The sequence below is a fragment of the Lissotriton vulgaris genome, chromosome 1_1 (assembly GCF_964263255.1).
Source record: "Lissotriton vulgaris chromosome 1_1, aLisVul1.2, whole genome shotgun sequence".
Taxonomy (NCBI): domain Eukaryota; kingdom Metazoa; phylum Chordata; class Amphibia; order Caudata; family Salamandridae; genus Lissotriton; species Lissotriton vulgaris.
The window spans coordinates 231,888,544-231,910,525 of NC_141685.1; the positions used below are offsets into that span (position 1 = coordinate 231,888,544).

At 39.5% G+C, this 21,982-nt stretch overlaps 13 non-coding genes across 13 annotated transcripts; all 13 read right to left on the reverse strand.

Moving 5' to 3' along the window:
- Window positions 1-569: 569 nt before the first annotated feature.
- On the reverse strand, window positions 570-642 carry TRNAA-AGC (transfer RNA alanine (anticodon AGC)). Its single transcript has one exon. It is a non-coding gene; the product is annotated as a tRNA-Ala (tRNA).
- A 342-nt stretch (window positions 643-984) lies between these two features.
- TRNAK-CUU (transfer RNA lysine (anticodon CUU)) lies at window positions 985-1,057 on the reverse strand. The gene has a single exon. It is a non-coding gene; the product is annotated as a tRNA-Lys (tRNA).
- Window positions 1,058-3,096: 2,039 nt separating this feature from the next.
- On the reverse strand, window positions 3,097-3,169 carry TRNAK-CUU (transfer RNA lysine (anticodon CUU)). Its single transcript has one exon. It is a non-coding gene; the product is annotated as a tRNA-Lys (tRNA).
- Window positions 3,170-6,269: 3,100 nt separating this feature from the next.
- TRNAK-CUU (transfer RNA lysine (anticodon CUU)) lies at window positions 6,270-6,342 on the reverse strand. The gene has a single exon. It is a non-coding gene; the product is annotated as a tRNA-Lys (tRNA).
- Window positions 6,343-7,138: 796 nt separating this feature from the next.
- TRNAA-AGC (transfer RNA alanine (anticodon AGC)) lies at window positions 7,139-7,211 on the reverse strand. The gene has a single exon. It is a non-coding gene; the product is annotated as a tRNA-Ala (tRNA).
- A 2,259-nt stretch (window positions 7,212-9,470) lies between these two features.
- On the reverse strand, window positions 9,471-9,543 carry TRNAA-AGC (transfer RNA alanine (anticodon AGC)). The gene has a single exon. It is a non-coding gene; the product is annotated as a tRNA-Ala (tRNA).
- A 342-nt stretch (window positions 9,544-9,885) lies between these two features.
- Window positions 9,886-9,958, reverse strand: TRNAK-CUU (transfer RNA lysine (anticodon CUU)). The gene has a single exon. It is a non-coding gene; the product is annotated as a tRNA-Lys (tRNA).
- A 3,100-nt stretch (window positions 9,959-13,058) lies between these two features.
- On the reverse strand, window positions 13,059-13,131 carry TRNAK-CUU (transfer RNA lysine (anticodon CUU)). The gene has a single exon. It is a non-coding gene; the product is annotated as a tRNA-Lys (tRNA).
- Window positions 13,132-13,927: 796 nt separating this feature from the next.
- Window positions 13,928-14,000, reverse strand: TRNAA-AGC (transfer RNA alanine (anticodon AGC)). The gene has a single exon. It is a non-coding gene; the product is annotated as a tRNA-Ala (tRNA).
- Window positions 14,001-16,453: 2,453 nt separating this feature from the next.
- TRNAK-CUU (transfer RNA lysine (anticodon CUU)) lies at window positions 16,454-16,526 on the reverse strand. Its single transcript has one exon. It is a non-coding gene; the product is annotated as a tRNA-Lys (tRNA).
- Window positions 16,527-19,200: 2,674 nt separating this feature from the next.
- Window positions 19,201-19,273, reverse strand: TRNAA-AGC (transfer RNA alanine (anticodon AGC)). Its single transcript has one exon. It is a non-coding gene; the product is annotated as a tRNA-Ala (tRNA).
- Window positions 19,274-19,615: 342 nt separating this feature from the next.
- On the reverse strand, window positions 19,616-19,688 carry TRNAK-CUU (transfer RNA lysine (anticodon CUU)). Its single transcript has one exon. It is a non-coding gene; the product is annotated as a tRNA-Lys (tRNA).
- Window positions 19,689-20,263: 575 nt separating this feature from the next.
- TRNAA-AGC (transfer RNA alanine (anticodon AGC)) lies at window positions 20,264-20,336 on the reverse strand. The gene has a single exon. It is a non-coding gene; the product is annotated as a tRNA-Ala (tRNA).
- Window positions 20,337-21,982: the final 1,646 nt, after the last annotated feature.

Genomic DNA, 21,982 nt, shown 5'->3' on the forward strand with positions numbered 1-21,982 from the left:
ACTTCAAGATGGTATGCAGACTAATCATTTTTTATGAAGGAAATCCATTCCTGGACAATTTTTGGGAGTTATTGCATGTCTAATGCAAGATTAATCTCCATATTATGAGAGTCAATGCAATATTCAGGCAAAAATTACTCGTTTTCGCCCAACGTGGGGCTCGAACTCACGACCCTGAGATTAAGAGTCTCATGCTCTACCGACTGAGCTAGCCGGGTTCCCTCCTTAAGACAGGATGCAGACCAATCCCTTTTTGTGAAGAAAATCAAATCCTGGATATTCCTCTACTCTTGTTTTGCAAGGAAAGCCAGATTTATACATCCTTCAGAGGACAGAGTGTCAAAAAAATAAGAGAAAATGAAAATGGAAGTTGTGAGAACTTCATTTTGAGATTGCATAAGAATTCAAATTCCTCTCACATGCTAAAGAATACCTGAACCCTTTTGATTAAACCACTTTAGTTGTTATAATGAGACCATATTTGAAAGCCATCTGTGATTTTTCTGTTCTTACTCTGCAATGACCTTGGCAATGACAAGTTAAAAATAAAATGTATGCAAATTTTATAATGGAGAATGCGGGCATCGATCCCGCTACCTCTCGCATGCTAAGCGAGCGCTCTACCATTTGAGCTAATTCCCCTGTGTGTTTAATCTGCATAACATGAAAAAAGTAACCTTACTGCCTTCCACACTTTATTTGAAGTCCAATTGCCCATAACAGTGTTAAGTTCACTCCTAACTTATGCCTTACCTCCACTTATGGGATGTTTTACAGTTCAGGTTGGCCTGTTTACTACTCGAATATGAGTGATATTGCGGTGTGTTCATCTAGACTCATACCCTAGCTAATCTTGAAGTTAAATTTCCCACCAATGAGAAACCAAGGGAGATACCATTTTTGATAGTTATTGCATGTCTAATGCAAGAATAATCACAAGATTATGAGAGTCAATGCAATAATCCAGCAAAAATTACTCATTTTCGCCCAACGTGGGGCTCGAACCCACGACCCTGAGATTAAGAGTCTCATGCTCTACCGACTGAGCTAGCCGGGCTCCCAATTCAAGATAGTATGCAGACTAATCATTTTTTATGAAGGAAATCCATTCCTGGACAATTTTTGGGAGTTATTGCATGTCTAATGCAAGATTAATCTCCATATTATGAGAGTCAATGCAATATTCAGGCAAAAAATACTCGTTTTCGCCCAACGTGGGGCTCGAACCCACAACCCTGAGATTAAGAGTCTCATGCTCTACCGACTGAGCTAGCCGGGTTCCCTCCTTAAAACAGTATGCAGACCAATCCCTTTTTGTGAAGAAAATCAAATCCTGGATATTCCTCTACTCTTGTTTTGCAAGGAAAGCCAGATTTATACATCCTTCAGAGGACAGAGTGTCAAAAAAAATAAGAGAAAATGAAAACGGAAGTTGTGAGAACTTCATTTTGAGATTGCATAAGAATTCAAATTCCTCTCACATGCTAAAGAATACCTGAACCCTTTTGATTAAACCACTTTAGTTGTTATAATGAGACCATATTTGAAAGCCATCTGTGATTTTTCTGTTCTTACTCTGCAATGACCTTGGCAATGACAAGTTAAAAATAAAATGTATGCAAATGTTATAATGGAGAATGCGGGCATCGATCCCACTACCTCTCGCATGCTAAGCCAGCACTCTACCATTTGAGCTAATTCCCCTGTGTGTTTAATCTGCATAACATGAAAAAAGTAACCTCACTGCCTTCCACACTTTATTTGAAGTCCAATTGCCCATAACAGTGTTCAGTTCACTCCTAACTTATGCCTTACCTCCACTTATGGGATGTTTTACAGTTCAGGTTGGCCTGTTTACTACTCGAATATGAGTGATATTGTGGTGTGTTCATCTAGACTCATACCCTACCTAATCTTGAAGTTAAATTTCCCACCAATGAGAAACCAAGGGAGATACCATTTTTGATAGTTATTGCATGTCTAATGCAAGAATAATCATGAGATTATGAGAGTCCAGCAAAAATTACTAATTTTCGCCCAATGTGGGGCTCGAACCCACGACCCTGAGATTAAGAGTCTCATGCTCTACCGACTGAGCTAGCCGGGCTCCCAACTTCAAGATGGTATGCAGACTAATCATTTTTTATGAAGGAAATCCATTCCTGGACAATTTTTGGGAGTTATTGCAGGTCTAATGCAAGATTAATCTCCATATTATGAGAGTCAATGCAATATTCAGGCAAAAATTACTCATTTTCGCCCAACGTGGGGCTCGAACCACGACCCTGAGATTAAGAGTCTCATGCTCTACCGACTGAGCTAGCCGGGCTCCCTCCTTAAGACAGTATGCAGACCAATCCCTTTTTGTGAAGAAAATCAAATCCTGGATATTCCTCTACTCTTGTTTTGCAAGGAAAGCCAGATTTATACATCCTTCAGAGGACAGAGTGTCAAATAAAATAGGAGAAAATGAAAACGGAAGTTGTGAGAACTTCATTTTGAGATTGCATGAGAATTCAAATTCCTCTCACATGCTAAAGAATACCTGAACCCTTTTGATTAAACCACTTTAGTTGTTATAATGAGACCATATTTGAAAGCCATCTGTGATTTTTCTGTTCTTACTCTGCAATGACCTTGGCAATGACAAGTTAAAAATAAAATGTATGCAAATTTTATAATGGAGAATGCGGGCATTGATCCCGCTAACTCTCGCATGCTAAGCGAGCGCTCTACCATTTGAGCTAATTCCCCTGTGTGTTTAATTTGCATAACATGAAAAAAGTAACCTCACTGCCTTCCACACTTTATTTGAAGTCCAATTGCCCATAACAGTGTTCAGTTCACTCCTAACTTATGCCTTACCTTCACTTATGGGATGTTTTACAGTTCAGGTTGGCCTGTTTACTACTCGAATATGAGTGATATTGTGGTGTGTTCATCTAGACTCATACCCTACCTAATCTTGAAGTTAAATTTCCCACCAATGAGAAACCAAGAGAGATACCATTTTTGATAGTTATTGCATGTCTAATGCAAGAATATTCACCAGATTATGAGAGTCAATGCAATAATCCAGCAAAAATTACTCATTTTCGCCCAACGTGGGGCTCGAACCCACGACCCTGAGATTAAGAGTCTCATGCTCTACCGACTGAGCTAGCCGGGCTCCCACTTCAAGATAGTATGCAGACTAATCATTTTTTATGAAGGAAATCCATTCCTGGACAATTTTTGGGAGTTATTGCATGTCTAATGCAAGATTAATCTCCATATTATGAGAGTCAATGCAATATTCAGGCAAAAAATACTCGTTTTCGCCCAACGTGGGGCTCGAACCCACAACCCTGAGATTAAGAGTCTCATGCTCTACCGACTGAGCTAGCCGGGTTCCCTCCTTAAAACAGTATGCAGACCAATCCCTTTTTGTGAAGAAAATCAAATCCTGGATATTCCTCTACTCTTGTTTTGCAAGGAAAGCCAGATTTATACATCCTTCAGAGGACAGAGTGTCAAAAAAAATAAGAGAAAATGAAAACGGAAGTTGTGAGAACTTCATTTTGAGATTGCATAAGAATTCAAATTCCTCTCACATGCTAAAGAATACCTGAACCCTTTTGATTAAACCACTTTAGTTGTTATAATGAGACCATATTTGAAAGCCATCTGTGATTTTTCTGTTCTTACTCTGCAATGACCTTGGCAATGACAAGTTAAAAATAAAATGTATGCAAATGTTATAATGGAGAATGCGGGCATCGATCCCACTACCTCTCGCATGCTAAGCCAGCACTCTACCATTTGAGCTAATTCCCCTGTGTGTTTAATCTGCATAACATGAAAAAAGTAACCTCACTGCCTTCCACACTTTATTTGAAGTCCAATTGCCCATAACAGTGTTCAGTTCACTCCTAACTTATGCCTTACCTCCACTTATGGGATGTTTTACAGTTCAGGTTGGCCTGTTTACTACTCGAATATGAGTGATATTGTGGTGTGTTCATCTAGACTCATACCCTACCTAATCTTGAAGTTAAATTTCCCACCAATGAGAAACCAAGGGAGATACCATTTTTGATAGTTATTGCATGTCTAATGCAAGAATAATCATGAGATTATGAGAGTCCAGCAAAAATTACTAATTTTCGCCCAATGTGGGGCTCGAACCCACGACCCTGAGATTAAGAGTCTCATGCTCTACCGACTGAGCTAGCCGGGCTCCCAACTTCAAGATGGTATGCAGACTAATCATTTTTTATGAAGGAAATCCATTCCTGGACAATTTTTGGGAGTTATTGCAGGTCTAATGCAAGATTAATCTCCATATTATGAGAGTCAATGCAATATTCAGGCAAAAATTACTCATTTTCGCCCAACGTGGGGCTCGAACCACGACCCTGAGATTAAGAGTCTCATGCTCTACCGACTGAGCTAGCCGGGCTCCCTCCTTAAGACAGTATGCAGACCAATCCCTTTTTGTGAAGAAAATCAAATCCTGGATATTCCTCTACTCTTGTTTTGCAAGGAAAGCCAGATTTATACATCCTTCAGAGGACAGAGTGTCAAAAAAAATAGGAGAAAATGAAAACGGAAGTTGTGAGAACTTCATTTTGAGATTGCATGAGAATTCAAATTCCTCTCACATGCTAAAGAATACCTGAACCCTTTTGATTAAACCACTTTAGTTGTTATAATGAGACCATATTTGAAAGCCATCTGTGATTTTTCTGTTCTTACTCTGCAATGACCTTGGCAATGACAAGTTAAAAATAAAATGTATGCAAATTTTATAATGGAGAATGCGGGCATTGATCCCGCTAACTCTCGCATGCTAAGCGAGCGCTCTACCATTTGAGCTAATTCCCCTGTGTGTTTAATTTGCATAACATGAAAAAAGTAACCTCACTGCCTTCCACACTTTATTTGAAGTCCAATTGCCCATAACAGTGTTCAGTTCACTCCTAACTTATGCCTTACCTTCACTTATGGGATGTTTTACAGTTCAGGTTGGCCTGTTTACTACTCGAATATGAGTGATATTGTGGTGTGTTCATCTAGACTCATACCCTACCTAATCTTGAAGTTAAATTTCCCACCAATGAGAAACCAAGAGAGATACCATTTTTGATAGTTATTGCATGTCTAATGCAAGAATATTCACCAGATTATGAGAGTCAATGCAATAATCCAGCAAAAATTACTCATTTTCGCCCAACGTTGGGCTCGAACCCACGACCCTGAGATTAAGAGTCTCATACTCTACCGACTGAGCTAGCCGGGCTCCCACTACAAGATAGTATGCAGACTAATCATTTTTTATGAAGGAAATCCATTCCTGGACAATTGTTGGGAGTTATTGCATGTCTAATGCAAGATTAATCTCCATATTATGAGAGTCAATGCAATATTCAGGCAAAATTACTCGTTTTTGCCCAACGTGGTGCTCGAACCCACGACCCTGAGATTAAGAGTCTCATGCTCTACCGACTGAGCTAGCCGGGTTCCCTCCTTAAGACAGTATGCAGACCAATCCCTTTTTGTGAAGTAAAATCAAATCCTGGATATTCCTCTACTCTTGTTTTGCAAGGAAAGCCAGATTTATACATCCTTCAGAGGACAGAGTGTCAAAAACAATAAGAGAAAATGAAAATGGAAGTTGTGAGAACTTCATTTTGAGATTGCATAAGAATTCAAATTCCTCTCACATGCTAAAGAATACCTGAACCCTTTTGATTAAACCACTTTAGTTGTTATAATGAGACCATATTTGAAAGCCATCTGTGATTTTTCTGTTCTTACTCTGCAATGACCTTGGCAATGACAAGTTAAAAATAAAATGTATGCAAATTTTATAATGGAGAATGCGGGCATCGATCCCGCTACCTCTCGCATGCTAAGCGAGCGCTATACCATTTGAGCTAATTCGCCTGTGTGTTTAATCTGCATAACATGAAAAAGTAACCTCACTGCCTTCCACACTTTATTTGAAGTCCAATTGCCCATAACAGTGTTCAGTTCACTCCTAACTTATGCCTTACCTCCACTTATGGGATGTTTTACAGTTCAGGTTGGCCTGTTTACTACTCGAATATGAGTGATATTGTGGTGTGTTCATCTAGACTCATACCCTACCTAATCTTGAAGTTAAATTTCCCACCAATGAGAAACCAAGGGAGATACCATTTTTGATAGTCATTGCATGTCTAATGCAAAAATATTCACCAGATTATGAGAGTCAATGCAATAATCCAGCAAAAATTACTCATTTTCGCCCAACGTGGGGCTCGAACCCACGACCCTGAGATTAAGAGTCTCATGCTCTACCGACTGAGCTAGCCGGGCTCCCACTTCAAGATAGTATGCAGACTAATCATTTTTTATGAAGGAAATCCATTCCTGGACAATTTTTGGGAGTTATTGCATGTCTAATGCAAGATTAATCTCCATATTATGAGAGTCAATGCAATATTCAGGCAAAAAATACTCGTTTTCGCCCAACGTGGGGCTCAAACCCACGACCCTGAGATTAAGAGTCTCATGCTCTACGGACTGAGCTAGCAGGGCTCCCACTTCAAGATGGTATGCAGACTAATCATTTTTTATGAAGGAAATCCATTCCTGGACAATTTTTGGGAGTTATTGCATGTCTAATGCAAGATTAATCTCCATATTATGAGAGTCAATGCAATATTCAGGCAAAAAATACTCGTTTTCGCCCAACGTGGGGCTCGAACCCACGACCCTGAGATTAAGAGTCTCATGCTCTACCGACTGAGCTAGCCGGGTTGCCTCCTTAAGACAGTATGCAGACCAATCCCTTTTTGTGAAGAAAATCAAATCCTGGATATTCCTCTACTCTTGTTTTGCAAGGAAAGCCAGATTTATACATCCTTCAGAGGACAGAGTGTCAAAAAAAATAAGAGAAAATGAAAACGGAAGTTGTGAGAACTTCATTTTGAGATTGCATAAGAATTCAAATTCCTCTCACATGCTAAAGAATACCAGAACCCTTTTGATTAAACCACTTTAGTTGTTATAATGAGACCATATTTGAAAGCCATCTGTGATTTTTCTGTTCTTACTCTGCAATGACTTTGGCAATGACAAGTTAAAAATAAAATGTATGCAAATTTTATAATGGAGAATGCGGGCATCGATCCCGCTACCTCTCGCATGCTAAGCGAGCGCTCTACCATTTGAGCTAATTCCCCTGTGTGTTTAATCTGCATAACATGAAAAAAGTAACCTCACTGCCTTCCACACTTTATTTGAAGTCCAATTGCCCATAACAGTGTTCAGTTCACTCCTAACTTATGCCTTACCTCCACTTATGGGATGTTTTACAGTTCAGGTTGGCCTGTTTACTACTCGAATATGAGTGATATTGTGGTGTGTTCATCTAGACTCATACCCTACCTAATCTTGAAGTTAAATTTCCCACCAATGAGAAACCAAGGGAGATACCATTTTTGATAGTTATTGCATGTCTAATGCAAGAATAATCATGAGATTATGAGAGTCCAGCAAAAATTACTAATTTTCGCCCAATGTGGGGCTCGAACCCACGACCCTGAGATTAAGAGTCTCATGCTCTACCGACTGAGCTAGCCGGGCTCCCAACTTCAAGATGGTATGCAGACTAATCATTTTTTATGAAGGAAATCCATTCCTGGACAATTTTTGGGAGTTATTGCATGTCTAATGCAAGATTAATCTCCATATTATGAGAGTCAATGCAATATTCAGGCAAAAATTACTCGTTTTCGCCCAACGTGGGGCTCGAACCCACAACCCTGAGATTAAGAGTCTCACGCTCTACCGACTGAGCTAGCCGGGCTCCCTCCTTAAGACAGTATGCAGACCAATCCCTTTTTGTGAAGAAAATCAAATCCTGGATATTCCTCTACTCTTGTTTTGCAAGGAAAGCCAGATTTATACATCCTTCAGAGGACAGAGTGTCAAAAAAAAAGAGAAAATGAAAATGGAAGTTGTGAGAACTTCATTTTGAGATTGCATAAGAATTCAAATTCCTCTCACATGCTAAAGAATACCTGAACCCTTTTGATTGAACCACTTTAGTTGTTATAATGAGACCATATTTGAAAGCCATCTGTGATTTTTCTGTTCTTACTCTGCAAAGACCTTGGCAATGACAAGTTAAAAAGAAAATGTATGCAAATTTTATAATAGAGAATGCGGGCATCGATCCCGCTACCTCTCGCATGCTAAGCGAGCGCTCTACCATTTGAGCTAATTCCCCTGTGTGTTTAATCTGCATAACATGAAAAAAGTAACCTTACTGCCTTCCACACTTTATTTGAAGTCCAATTGCCCATAACAGTGTTAAGTTCACTCCTAACTTATGCCTTACCTCCACTTATGGGATGTTTTACAGTTCAGGTTGGCCTGTTTACTACTCGAATATGAGTGATATTGCGGTGTGTTCATCTAGACTCATACCCTAGCTAATCTTGAAGTTAAATTTCCCACCAATGAGAAACCAAGGGAGATACCATTTTTGATAGTTATTGCATGTCTAATGCAAGAATATTCACCAGATTATGAGAGTCAATGCAATAATACAGCAAAAATGACTCATTTTCGCCCAACGTGGGGCTCAAACCCACGACCCTGAGATTAAGAGTCTCATGCTCTACGGACTGAGCTAGCAGGGCTCCCACTTCAAGATGGTATGCAGACTAATCATTTTTTATGAAGGAAATCCATTCCTGGGCAATTTTTGGGAGTTGTTGCATGTCTAATGCAAGATTAATCTCCATATTATGAGAGTCAATGCAATATTCAGGCAAAAAATACTCGTTTTCGCCCAACGTGGGGCTCAAACCCACGACCCTGAGATTAAGAGTCTCATGCTCTACGGACTGAGCTAGCAGGTCTCCCACTTCAAGATGGTATGCAGACTAATCATTTTTTATGAAGGAAATCCATTCCTGGACAATTTTTGGGAGTTATTGCATGTCTAATGCAAGATTAATCTCCATATTATGAGAGTCAATGCAATATTCAGGCAAAAATTACTCGTTTACGCCCACCGTGGGGCTCGAACTCACGACCCTGAGATTAAGAGTCTCATGCTCTACCGACTGAGCTAGCCGGGTTCCCTCCTTAAGACAGGATGCAGACCAATCCCTTTTTGTGAAGAAAATCAAATCCTGGATATTCCTCTACTCTTGTTTTGCAAGGAAAGCCAGATTTATACATCCTTCAGAGGACAGAGTGTCAAAAAAATAAGAGAAAATGAAAATGGAAGTTGTGAGAACTTCATTTTGAGATTGCATAAGAATTCAAATTCCTCTCACATGCTAAAGAATACCTGAACCCTTTTGATTAAACCACTTTAGTTGTTATAATGAGACCATATTTGAAAGCCATCTGTGATTTTTCTGTTCTTACTCTGCAAAGACCTTGGCAATGACAAGTTAAAAATAAAATGTATGCAAATTTTATAATGGAGAATGCGGGCATCGATCCCGCTACCTCTCGCATGCTAAGCGAGCGCTCTACCATTTGAGCTAATTCCCCTGTGTGTTTAATCTGCATAACATGAAAAAAGTAACCTTACTGCCTTCCACACTTTATTTGAAGTCCAATTGCCCATAACAGTGTTAAGTTCACTCCTAACTTATGCCTTACCTCCACTTATGGGATGTTTTACAGTTCAGGTTGGCCTGTTTACTACTCGAATATGAGTGATATTGCGGTGTGTTCATCTAGACTCATACCCTAGCTAATCTTGAAGTTAAATTTCCCACCAATGAGAAACCAAGGGAGATACCATTTTTGATAGTTATTGCATGTCTAATGCAAGAATAATCACAAGATTATGAGAGTCAATGCAATAATCCAGCAAAAATTACTCATTTTCGCCCAACGTGGGGCTCGAACCCACGACCCTGAGATTAAGAGTCTCATGCTCTACCGACTGAGCTAGCCGGGCTCCCACTTCAAGATAGTATGCAGACTAATCATTTTTTATGAAGGAAATCCATTCCTGGACAATTTTTGGGAGTTATTGCATGTCTAATGCAAGATTAATCTCCATATTATGAGAGTCAATGCAATATTCAGGCAAAAAATACTCGTTTTCGCCCAACGTGGGGCTCGAACCCACAACCCTGAGATTAAGAGTCTCATGCTCTACCGACTGAGCTAGCCGGGTTCCCTCCTTAAAACAGTATGCAGACCAATCCCTTTTTGTGAAGAAAATCAAATCCTGGATATTCCTCTACTCTTGTTTTGCAAGGAAAGCCAGATTTATACATCCTTCAGAGGACAGAGTGTCAAAAAAAATAAGAGAAAATGAAAACGGAAGTTGTGAGAACTTCATTTTGAGATTGCATAAGAATTCAAATTCCTCTCACATGCTAAAGAATACCTGAACCCTTTTGATTAAACCACTTTAGTTGTTATAATGAGACCATATTTGAAAGCCATCTGTGATTTTTCTGTTCTTACTCTGCAATGACCTTGGCAATGACAAGTTAAAAATAAAATGTATGCAAATTTTATAATGGAGAATGCGGGCATCGATCCCACTACCTCTCGCATGCTAAGCCAGCGCTCTACCATTTGAGCTAATTCCCCTGTGTGTTTAATCTGCATAACATGAAAAAAGTAACCTCACTGCCTTCCACACTTTATTTGAAGTCCAATTGCCCATAACAGTGTTCAGTTCACTCCTAACTTATGCCTTACCTCCACTTATGGGATGTTTTACAGTTCAGGTTGGCCTGTTTACTACTCGAATATGAGTGATATTGTGGTGTGTTCATCTAGACTCATACCCTACCTAATCTTGAAGTTAAATTTCCCACCAATGAGAAACCAAGGGAGATACCATTTTTGATAGTTATTGCATGTCTAATGCAAGAATAATCATGAGATTATGAGAGTCCAGCAAAAATTACTAATTTTCGCCCAATGTGGGGCTCGAACCCACGACCCTGAGATTAAGAGTCTCATGCTCTACCGACTGAGCTAGCCGGGCTCCCAACTTCAAGATGGTATGCAGACTAATCATTTTTTATGAAGGAAATCCATTCCTGGACAATTTTTGGGAGTTATTGCAGGTCTAATGCAAGATTAATCTCCATATTATGAGAGTCAATGCAATATTCAGGCAAAAATTACTCATTTTCGCCCAACGTGGGGCTCGAACCACGACCCTGAGATTAAGAGTCTCATGCTCTACCGACTGAGCTAGCCGGGCTCCCTCCTTAAGACAGTATGCAGACCAATCCCTTTTTGTGAAGAAAATCAAATCCTGGATATTCCTCTACTCTTGTTTTGCAAGGAAAGCCAGATTTATACATCCTTCAGAGGACAGAGTGTCAAAAAAAATAGGAGAAAATGAAAACGGAAGTTGTGAGAACTTCATTTTGAGATTGCATGAGAATTCAAATTCCTCTCACATGCTAAAGAATACCTGAACCCTTTTGATTAAACCACTTTAGTTGTTATAATGAGACCATATTTGAAAGCCATCTGTGATTTTTCTGTTCTTACTCTGCAATGACCTTGGCAATGACAAGTTAAAAATAAAATGTATGCAAATTTTATAATGGAGAATGCGGGCATTGATCCCGCTAACTCTCGCATGCTAAGCGAGCGCTCTACCATTTGAGCTAATTCCCCTGTGTGTTTAATTTGCATAACATGAAAAAAGTAACCTCACTGCCTTCCACACTTTATTTGAAGTCCAATTGCCCATAACAGTGTTCAGTTCACTCCTAACTTATGCCTTACCTTCACTTATGGGATGTTTTACAGTTCAGGTTGGCCTGTTTACTACTCGAATATGAGTGATATTGTGGTGTGTTCATCTAGACTCATACCCTACCTAATCTTGAAGTTAAATTTCCCACCAATGAGAAACCAAGAGAGATACCATTTTTGATAGTTATTGCATGTCTAATGCAAGAATATTCACCAGATTATGAGAGTCAATGCAATAATCCAGCAAAAATTACTCATTTTCGCCCAACGTTGGGCTCGAACCCACGACCCTGAGATTAAGAGTCTCATACTCTACCGACTGAGCTAGCCGGGCTCCCACTACAAGATAGTATGCAGACTAATCATTTTTTATGAAGGAAATCCATTCCTGGACAATTGTTGGGAGTTATTGCATGTCTAATGCAAGATTAATCTCCATATTATGAGAGTCAATGCAATATTCAGGCAAAATTACTCGTTTTTGCCCAACGTGGTGCTCGAACCCACGACCCTGAGATTAAGAGTCTCATGCTCTACCGACTGAGCTAGCCGGGTTCCCTCCTTAAGACAGTATGCAGACCAATCCCTTTTTGTGAAGTAAAATCAAATCCTGGATATTCCTCTACTCTTGTTTTGCAAGGAAAGCCAGATTTATACATCCTTCAGAGGACAGAGTGTCAAAAACAATAAGAGAAAATGAAAATGGAAGTTGTGAGAACTTCATTTTGAGATTGCATAAGAATTCAAATTCCTCTCACATGCTAAAGAATACCTGAACCCTTTTGATTAAACCACTTTAGTTGTTATAATGAGACCATATTTGAAAGCCATCTGTGATTTTTCTGTTCTTACTCTGCAATGACCTTGGCAATGACAAGTTAAAAATAAAATGTATGCAAATTTTATAATGGAGAATGCGGGCATCGATCCCGCTACCTCTCGCATGCTAAGCGAGCGCTATACCATTTGAGCTAATTTGCCTGTGTGTTTAATCTGCATAACATGAAAAAGTAACCTCACTGCCTTCCACACTTTATTTGAAGTCCAATTGCCCATAACAGTGTTCAGTTCACTCCTAACTTATGCCTTACCTCCACTTATGGGATGTTTTACAGTTCAGGTTGGCCTGTTTACTACTCGAATATGAGTGATATTGTGGTGTGTTCATCTAGACTCATACCCTACCTAATCTTGAAGTTAAATTTCCCACCAATGAGAAACCAAGGGAGATACCATTTTTGATAGTCATTGCATGTCTAATGCAAAAATATTCACCAGATTATGAGAGTCAATGCAATAATCCAGCAAAAATTACTCATTTTCGCCCAACGTGGGGCTCGAACCCACGACCCTGAGATTAAGAGTCTCATGCTCTACCGACTGAGCTAGCCGGGCTCCCACTTCAAGATAGTATGCAGACTAATCATTTTTTATGAAGGAAATCCATTCCTGGACAATTTTTGGGAGTTATTGCATGTCTAATGCAAGATTAATCTCCATATTATGAGAGTCAATGCAATATTCAGGCAAAAAATACTCGTTTTCGCCCAACGTGGGGCTCAAACCCACGACCCTGAGATTAAGAGTCTCATGCTCTACGGACTGAGCTAGCAGGGCTCCCACTTCAAGATGGTATGCAGACTAATCATTTTTTATGAAGGAAATCCATTCCTGGACAATTTTTGGGAGTTATTGCATGTCTAATGCAAGATTAATCTCCATATTATGAGAGTCAATGCAATATTCAGGCAAAAAATACTCGTTTTCGCCCAACGTGGGGCTCGAACCCACGACCCTGAGATTAAGAGTCTCATGCTCTACCGACTGAGCTAGCCGGGTTGCCTCCTTAAGACAGTATGCAGACCAATCCCTTTTTGTGAAGAAAATCAAATCCTGGATATTCCTCTACTCTTGTTTTGCAAGGAAAGCCAGATTTATACATCCTTCAGAGGACAGAGTGTCAAAAAAAATAAGAGAAAATGAAAACGGAAGTTGTGAGAACTTCATTTTGAGATTGCATAAGAATTCAAATTCCTCTCACATGCTAAAGAATACCAGAACCCTTTTGATTAAACCACTTTAGTTGTTATAATGAGACCATATTTGAAAGCCATCTGTGATTTTTCTGTTCTTACTCTGCAATGACTTTGGCAATGACAAGTTAAAAATAAAATGTATGCAAATTTTATAATGGAGAATGCGGGCATCGATCCCGCTACCTCTCGCATGCTAAGCGAGCGCTCTACCATTTGAGCTAATTCCCCTGTGTGTTTAATCTGCATAACATGAAAAAAGTAACCTCACTGCCTTCCACACTTTATTTGAAGTCCAATTGCCCATAACAGTGTTCAGTTCACTCCTAACTTATGCCTTACCTCCACTTATGGGATGTTTTACAGTTCAGGTTGGCCTGTTTACTACTCGAATATGAGTGATATTGTGGTGTGTTCATCTAGACTCATACCCTACCTAATCTTGAAGTTAAATTTCCCACCAATGAGAAACCAAGGGAGATACCATTTTTGATAGTTATTGCATGTCTAATGCAAGAATAATCATGAGATTATGAGAGTCCAGCAAAAATTACTAATTTTCGCCCAATGTGGGGCTCGAACCCACGACCCTGAGATTAAGAGTCTCATGCTCTACCGACTGAGCTAGCCGGGCTCCCAACTTCAAGATGGTATGCAGACTAATCATTTTTTATGAAGGAAATCCATTCCTGGACAATTTTTGGGAGTTATTGCAGGTCTAATGCAAGATTAATCTCCATATTATGAGAGTCAATGCAATATTCAGGCAAAAATTACTCATTTTCGCCCAACGTGGGGCTCGAACCACGACCCTGAGATTAAGAGTCTCATGCTCTACCGACTGAGCTAGCCGGGCTCCCTCCTTAAGACAGTATGCAGACCAATCCCTTTTTGTGAAGAAAATCAAATCCTGGATATTCCTCTACTCTTGTTTTGCAAGGAAAGCCAGATTTATACATCCTTCAGAGGACAGAGTGTCAAAAAAAATAGGAGAAAATGAAAACGGAAGTTGTGAGAACTTCATTTTGAGATTGCATGAGAATTCAAATTCCTCTCACATGCTAAAGAATACCTGAACCCTTTTGATTAAACCACTTTAGTTGTTATAATGAGACCATATTTGAAAGCCATCTGTGATTTTTCTGTTCTTACTCTGCAATGACCTTGGCAATGACAAGTTAAAAATAAAATGTATGCAAATTTTATAATGGAGAATGCGGGCATTGATCCCGCTAACTCTCGCATGCTAAGCGAGCGCTCTACCATTTGAGCTAATTCCCCTGTGTGTTTAATTTGCATAACATGAAAAAAGTAACCTCACTGCCTTCCACACTTTATTTGAAGTCCAATTGCCCATAACAGTGTTCAGTTCACTCCTAATTTATGCCTTACCTTCACTTATGGGATGTTTTACAGTTCAGGTTGGCCTGTTTACTACTCGAATATGAGTGATATTGTGGTGTGTTCATCTAGACTCATACCCTACCTAATCTTGAAGTTAAATTTCCCACCAATGAGAAACCAAGAGAGATACCATTTTTGATAGTTATTGCATGTCTAATGCAAGAATATTCACCAGATTATGAGAGTCAATGCAATAATCCAGCAAAAATTACTCATTTTCGCCCAACTTTGGGCTCGAACCCACGACCCTGAGATTAAGAGTCTCATACTCTATCGACTGAGCTAGCCGGGCTCCCACTACAAGATAGTATGCAGACTAATCATTTTTTATGAAGGAAATCCATTCCTGGACAATTGTTGGGAGTTATTGCATGTCTAATGCAAGATTAATCTCCATATTATGAGAGTCAATGCAATATTCAGGCAAAATTACTCGTTTTTGCCCAACGTGGTGCTCGAACCCACGACCCTGAGATTAAGAGTCTCATGCTCTACCGACTGAGCTAGCCGGGTTCCCTCCTTAAGACAGTATGCAGACCAATCCCTTTTTGTGAAGTAAAATCAAATCCTGGATATTCCTCTACTCTTGTTTTGCAAGGAAAGCCAGATTTATACATCCTTCAGAGGACAGAGTGTCAAAAACAATAAGAGAAAATGAAAATGGAAGTTGTGAGAACTTCATTTTGAGATTGCATAAGAATTCAAATTCCTCTCACATGCTAAAGAATACCTGAACCCTTTTGATTAAACCACTTTAGTTGTTATAATGAGACCATATTTGAAAGCCATCTGTGATTTTTCTGTTCTTACTCTGCAATGACCTTGGCAATGACAAGTTAAAAATAAAATGTATGCAAATTTTATAATGGAGAATGCGGGCATCGATCCCGCTACCTCTCGCATGCTAAGCGAGCGCTATACCATTTGAGCTAATTCGCCTGTGTGTTTAATCTGCAGAACATGAAAAAGTAACCTCACTGCCTTCCACACTTTATTTGAAGTCCAATTGCCCATAACAGTGTTCAGTTCACTCCTAACTTATGCCTTACCTCCACTTATGGGATGTTTTACAGTTCAGGTTGGCCTGTTTACTACTCGAATATGAGTGATATTGTGGTGTGTTCATCTAGACTCATACCCTACCTAATCTTGAAGTTAAATTTCCCACCAATGAGAAACCAAGGGAGATACCATTTTTGATAGTCATTGCATGTCTAATGCAAAAATATTCACCAGATTATGAGAGTCAATGCAATAATCCAGCAAAAATTACTCATTTTCGCCCAACGTGGGGCTCGAACCCACGACCCTGAGATTAAGAGTCTCATGCTCTACCGACTGAGCTAGCCGGGCTCCCACTTCAAGATAGTATGCAGACTAATCATTTTTTATGAAGGAAATCCATTCCTGGACAATTTTTGGGAGTTATTGCATGTCTAATGCAAGATTAATCTCCATATTATGAGAGTCAATGCAATATTCAGGCAAAAATTACTCGTTTTTGCCCAACGTGGGGCTCGAACCCACAACCCTGAGATTAAGAGTCTCATGCTCTACCGACTGAGCTAGCCGGGTTCCCTCCTTAAGACAGTATGCAGACCGATCCCTTTTTGTGAAGTAAAATCAAATCCTGGATATTCCTCTACTCTTGTTTTGCAAGGAAAGCCAGATTTATACATCCTTCAGAGGACAGAGTGTCAAAAAAAATAAGAGAAAATGAAAATGAAAGTTGTGAGAACTTCATTTTGAGATTGCATAAGAATTCAAATTCCTCTCACATGCTAAAGAATACCTGAACCCTTTTGATTAAACCACTTTAGTTGTGATAATGAGACCATATTTGAAAGCCATCTGTGATTTTTCTGTTCTTACTCTGCAATGACCTTGGCAATGACAAGTTAAAAATAAAATGTATGCAAATTTTATAATGGAGAATGCAGGCATCGATCCCGCTACCTCTCGCATGCTAAGAGAGCGCTCTACCATTTGAGCTAATTCCCCTGTGTGTTTAATCTGCATAACATGAAAAAAGTAACCTTACTGCCTTCCACACTTTATTTGAAGTCCAATTGCCCATAACAGTGTTCAGTTCACTCCTAACTTATGCCTTACCTCCACTCATGGGATGTTTTACAGTTCAGGTTGGCCTGTTTACTACTCGAATATGAGTGATATTGCGGTGTGTTCATCTAGACTCATACCCTAGCTAATCTTGAAGTTAAATTTCCCACCAATGAGAAACCAAGGGAGATACCATTTTTGATAGTTATTGCATGTCTAATGCAAGAATAATCACCAGATTATGAGAGTCCAGCAAAAATTACTCATTTTCACCCAACGTGGGGCTCGAACCCACGACCCTGAAATTAAGAGTCTCATGCTCTACTGACTGAGCTAGCCGGGCTCCCACTTCAAGATGGTATGCAGACTAATCATTTTTTATGAAGGAAATCCATTCCTGGACAATTTTTGGGAGTTATTGCATGTCTAATGCAAGATTAATCTCCATATTATGAGAGTCAATGCAATATTCAGGCAAAAATTACTAGTTTTCGCCCAACGTGGGGCTCGAACCCACAACCCTGAGATTAAGAGTCTCATGCTCTACCGACTGAGCTAGCCGGGTTCCCTCCTTAAGACAGTATGCAGACCAATCCCTTTTTGTGAAGAAAATCAAATCCTGGATATTCCTCTACTCTTGATTTGCAAGGAAAGCCAGATTTATACATCCTTCAGAGGACAGAGTGTCAAAAAAAATAAGAGAAAATGAAAATGGAAGTTGTAAGAACTTCATTTTGAGATTGCATAAGAATTCAAATTTCTCTCACATGCTAAAGAATACCTGAACCCTTTTGATTAAACCACTTTAGTTGTTATAATGAGACCATATTTGAAAGCCATCTGTGATTTTTCTGTTCTTACTCTGCAATGACCTTTTCAATGACAAGTTAAAAATAAAATGTATGCAAATTTTATAATGGAGAATGCGGGCATCGATCCCGCTACCTCTCGCATGCTAAGCGAGCGCTATACCATTTGAGCTAATTCGCCTGTGTGTTTAATCTGCATAACATGAAAAAGTAACCTCACTGCCTTCCACACTTTATTTGAAGTCCAATTGCCCATAACAGTGTTCAGTTCACTCCTAACTTATGCCTTACCTCCACTTATGGGATGTTTTACAGTTCAGGTTGGCCTGTTTACTACTCGAATATGAGTGATATTGTGGTGTGTTCATCTAGACTCATACCCTACCTAATCTTGAAGTTAAATTTCCCACCAATGAGAAACCAAGGGAGATACCATTTTTGATAGTTATTGCATGTCTAATGCAAGAATAATCACCAGATTATGAGAGTCCATCAAAAATTACTCATTTTCGCCCAATGTGGGGCTCGAACCCACGACCCTGAGATTAAGAGTCTCATGCTCTACCGACTGAGCTAGCCGGGCTCCCAACTTCAAGATGGTATGCAGACTAATCATTTTTTATGAAGGAAATCCATTCCTGGACAATTTTTGGGAGTTATTGCATGTCTATTGCAAGATTAATCTCCATATTATGAGAGTCAATGCAATATTCAGGCAAAAATTACTCGTTTTCGCCCAACGTGGGGCTCGAACCCACGACCCTGAGATTAAGAGTCTCATGCTCTACCGACTGAGCTAGTCGGGTTCCCTCCTTAAGACAGGATGCAGACCAATCCCTTTTTGTGAAGAAGATCAAATCCTGGATATTCCTCTACTCTTGTTTTGCAAGGAAAGCCAGATTTATACATCCTTCAGAGGACAGAGTGTCAAAAAAATAAGAGAAAATGAAAATGGAAGTTGTGAGAACTTCATTTTGAGATTGCATAAGAATTCAAATTCCTCTCACATGCTAAAGAATACCTGAACCCGTTTGATTAAACCACTTTAGTTGTTATAATGAGACCATATTTGAAAGCCATCTGTGATTTTTCTGTTCTTACTCTGCAATGACCTTGGCAATGACAAGTTAAAAATAAAATGTATGCAAATTTTATAATGGAGAATGCGGGCATCGATCCCGCTACCTCTCGCATGCTAAGCGAGCGCTCTACCATTTGAGCTAATTCCCCTGTGTGTTTAATCTGCATAACATGAAAAAAGTAACCTTACTGCCTTCCACACTTTATTTGAAGTCCAATTGCCCATAACAGTGTTAAGTTCACTCCTAACTTATGCCTTACCTCCACTTATGGGATGTTTTACAGTTCAGGTTGGCCTGTTTACTACTCGAATATGAGTGATATTGCGGTGTGTTCATCTAGACTCATACCCTAGCTAATCTTGAAGTTAAATTTCCCACCAATGAGAAACCAAGGGAGATACCATTTTTGATAGTTATTGCATGTCTAATGCAAGAATAATCACAAGATTATGAGAGTCAATGCAATAATCCAGCAAAAATTACTCATTTTCGCCCAACGTGGGGCTCGAACCCACGACCCTGAGATTAAGAGTCTCATGCTCTACCGACTGAGCTAGCCGGGCTCCCACTTCAAGATAGTATGCAGACTAATCATTTTTTATGAAGGAAATCCATTCCTGGACAATTTTTGGGAGTTATTGCATGTCTAATGCAAGATTAATCTCCATATTATGAGAGTCAATGCAATATTCAGGCAAAAATTACTCGTTTTTGCCCAACGTGGGGCTCGAACCCACAACCCTGCGATTAAGAGTCTCATGCTCTACCGACTGAGCTAGCCGGGTTCCCTCCTTAAGACAGTATGCAGACCGATCCCTTTTTGTGAAGTAAAATCAAATCCTGGATATTCCTCTACTCTTGTTTTGCAAGGAAAGCCAGATTTATACATCCTTCAGAGGACAGAGTGTCAAAAAAAATAAGAGAAAATGAAAATGAAAGTTGTGAGAACTTCATTTTGAGATTGCATAAGAATTCAAATTCCTCTCACATGCTAAAGAATACCTGAACCCTTTTGATTAAACCACTTTAGTTGTGATAATGAGACCATATTTGAAAGCCATCTGTGATTTTTCTGTTCTTACTCTGCAATGACCTTGGCAATGACAAGTTAAAAATAAAATGTATGCAAATTTTATAATGGAGAATGCGGGCATCGATCCCGCTACCTCTCGCATGCTAAGCGAGCGCTCTACCATTTGAGCTAATTCCCCTGTGTGTTTAATCTGCATAACATGAAAAAAGTAACCTTACTGCCTTCCACACTTTATTTGAAGTCCAATTGCCCATAACAGTGTTCAGTTCACTCCTAACTTATGCCTTACCTCCACTTATGGGATGTTTTACAGTTCAGGTTGGCCTGTTTACTACTCGAATATGAGTGATATTGCGGTGTGTTCATCTAGACTCATACCCTAGCTAATCTTGAAGTTAAATTTCCCACCAATGAGAAACCAAGGGAGATACCATTTTTGATAGTTATTGCATGTCTAATGCAAGAATAATCACCAGATTATGAGAGTCCAGCAAAAATTACTCATTTTCACCCAACGTGGGGCTCGAACCCACGACCCTGAAATTAAGAGTCTCATGCTCTACTGACTGAGCTAGCCGGGCTCCCACTTCAAGATGGTATGCAGACTAATCATTTTTTATGAAGGAAATCCATTCCTGGACAATTTTTGGGAGTTATTGCATGTCTAATGCAAGATTAATCTCCATATTATGAGAGTCAATGCAATATTCAGGCAAAAATTACTAGTTTTCGCCCAACGTGGGGCTCGAACCCACAACCCTGAGATTAAGAGTCTCATGCTCTACCGACTGAGCTAGCCGGGTTCCCTCCTTAAGACAGTATGCAGACCAATCCCTTTTTGTGAAGAAAATCAAATCCTGGATATTCCTCTACTCTTGATTTGCAAGGAAAGCCAGATTTATACATCCTTCAGAGGACAGAGTGTCAAAAAAAATAAGAGAAAATGAAAATGGAAGTTGTAAGAACTTCATTTTGAGATTGCATAAGAATTCAAATTCCTCTCACATGCTAAAGAATACCTGAACCCTTTTGATTAAACCACTTTAGTTGTTATAATGAGACCATATTTGAAAGCCATCTGTGATTTTTCTGTTCTTACTCTGCAATGACCTTTTCAATGACAAGTTAAAAATAAAATGTATGCAAATTTTATAATAGAGAATGCGGGCATCGATCCCGCTACCTCTCGCATGCTAAGAGAGCGCTCTACCATTTGAGCTAATTCCCCTGTGTGTTTAATCTGCATAACATGAAAAAAGTAACCTTACTGCCTTCCACACTTTATTTGAAGTCCAATTGCCCATAACAGTGTTCAGTTCACTCCTAACTTATGCCTTACCTCCACTCATGGGATGTTTTACAGTTCAGGTTGGCCTGTTTACTACTCGAATATGAGTGATATTGCGGTGTGTTCATCTAGACTCATACCCTAGCTAATCTTGAAGTTAAATTTCCCACCAATGAGAAACCAAGGGAGATACAATTTTTGATAGTTATTGCATGTCTAATGCAAGAATAATCACCAGATTATGAGAGTCCAGCAAAAATTACTCATTTTCACCCAACGTGGGGCTCGAACCCACGACCCTGAAATTAAGAGTCTCATGCTCTACTGACTGAGCTAGCCGGGCTCCCACTTCAAGATGGTATGCAGACTAATCATTTTTTATGAAGGAAATCCATTCCTGGACAATTTTTGGGAGTTATTGCATGTCTAATGCAAGATTAATCTCCATATTATGAGAGTCAATGCAATATTCAGGCAAAAATTACTAGTTTTCGCCCAACGTGGGGCTCGAACCCACAACCCTGAGATTAAGAGTC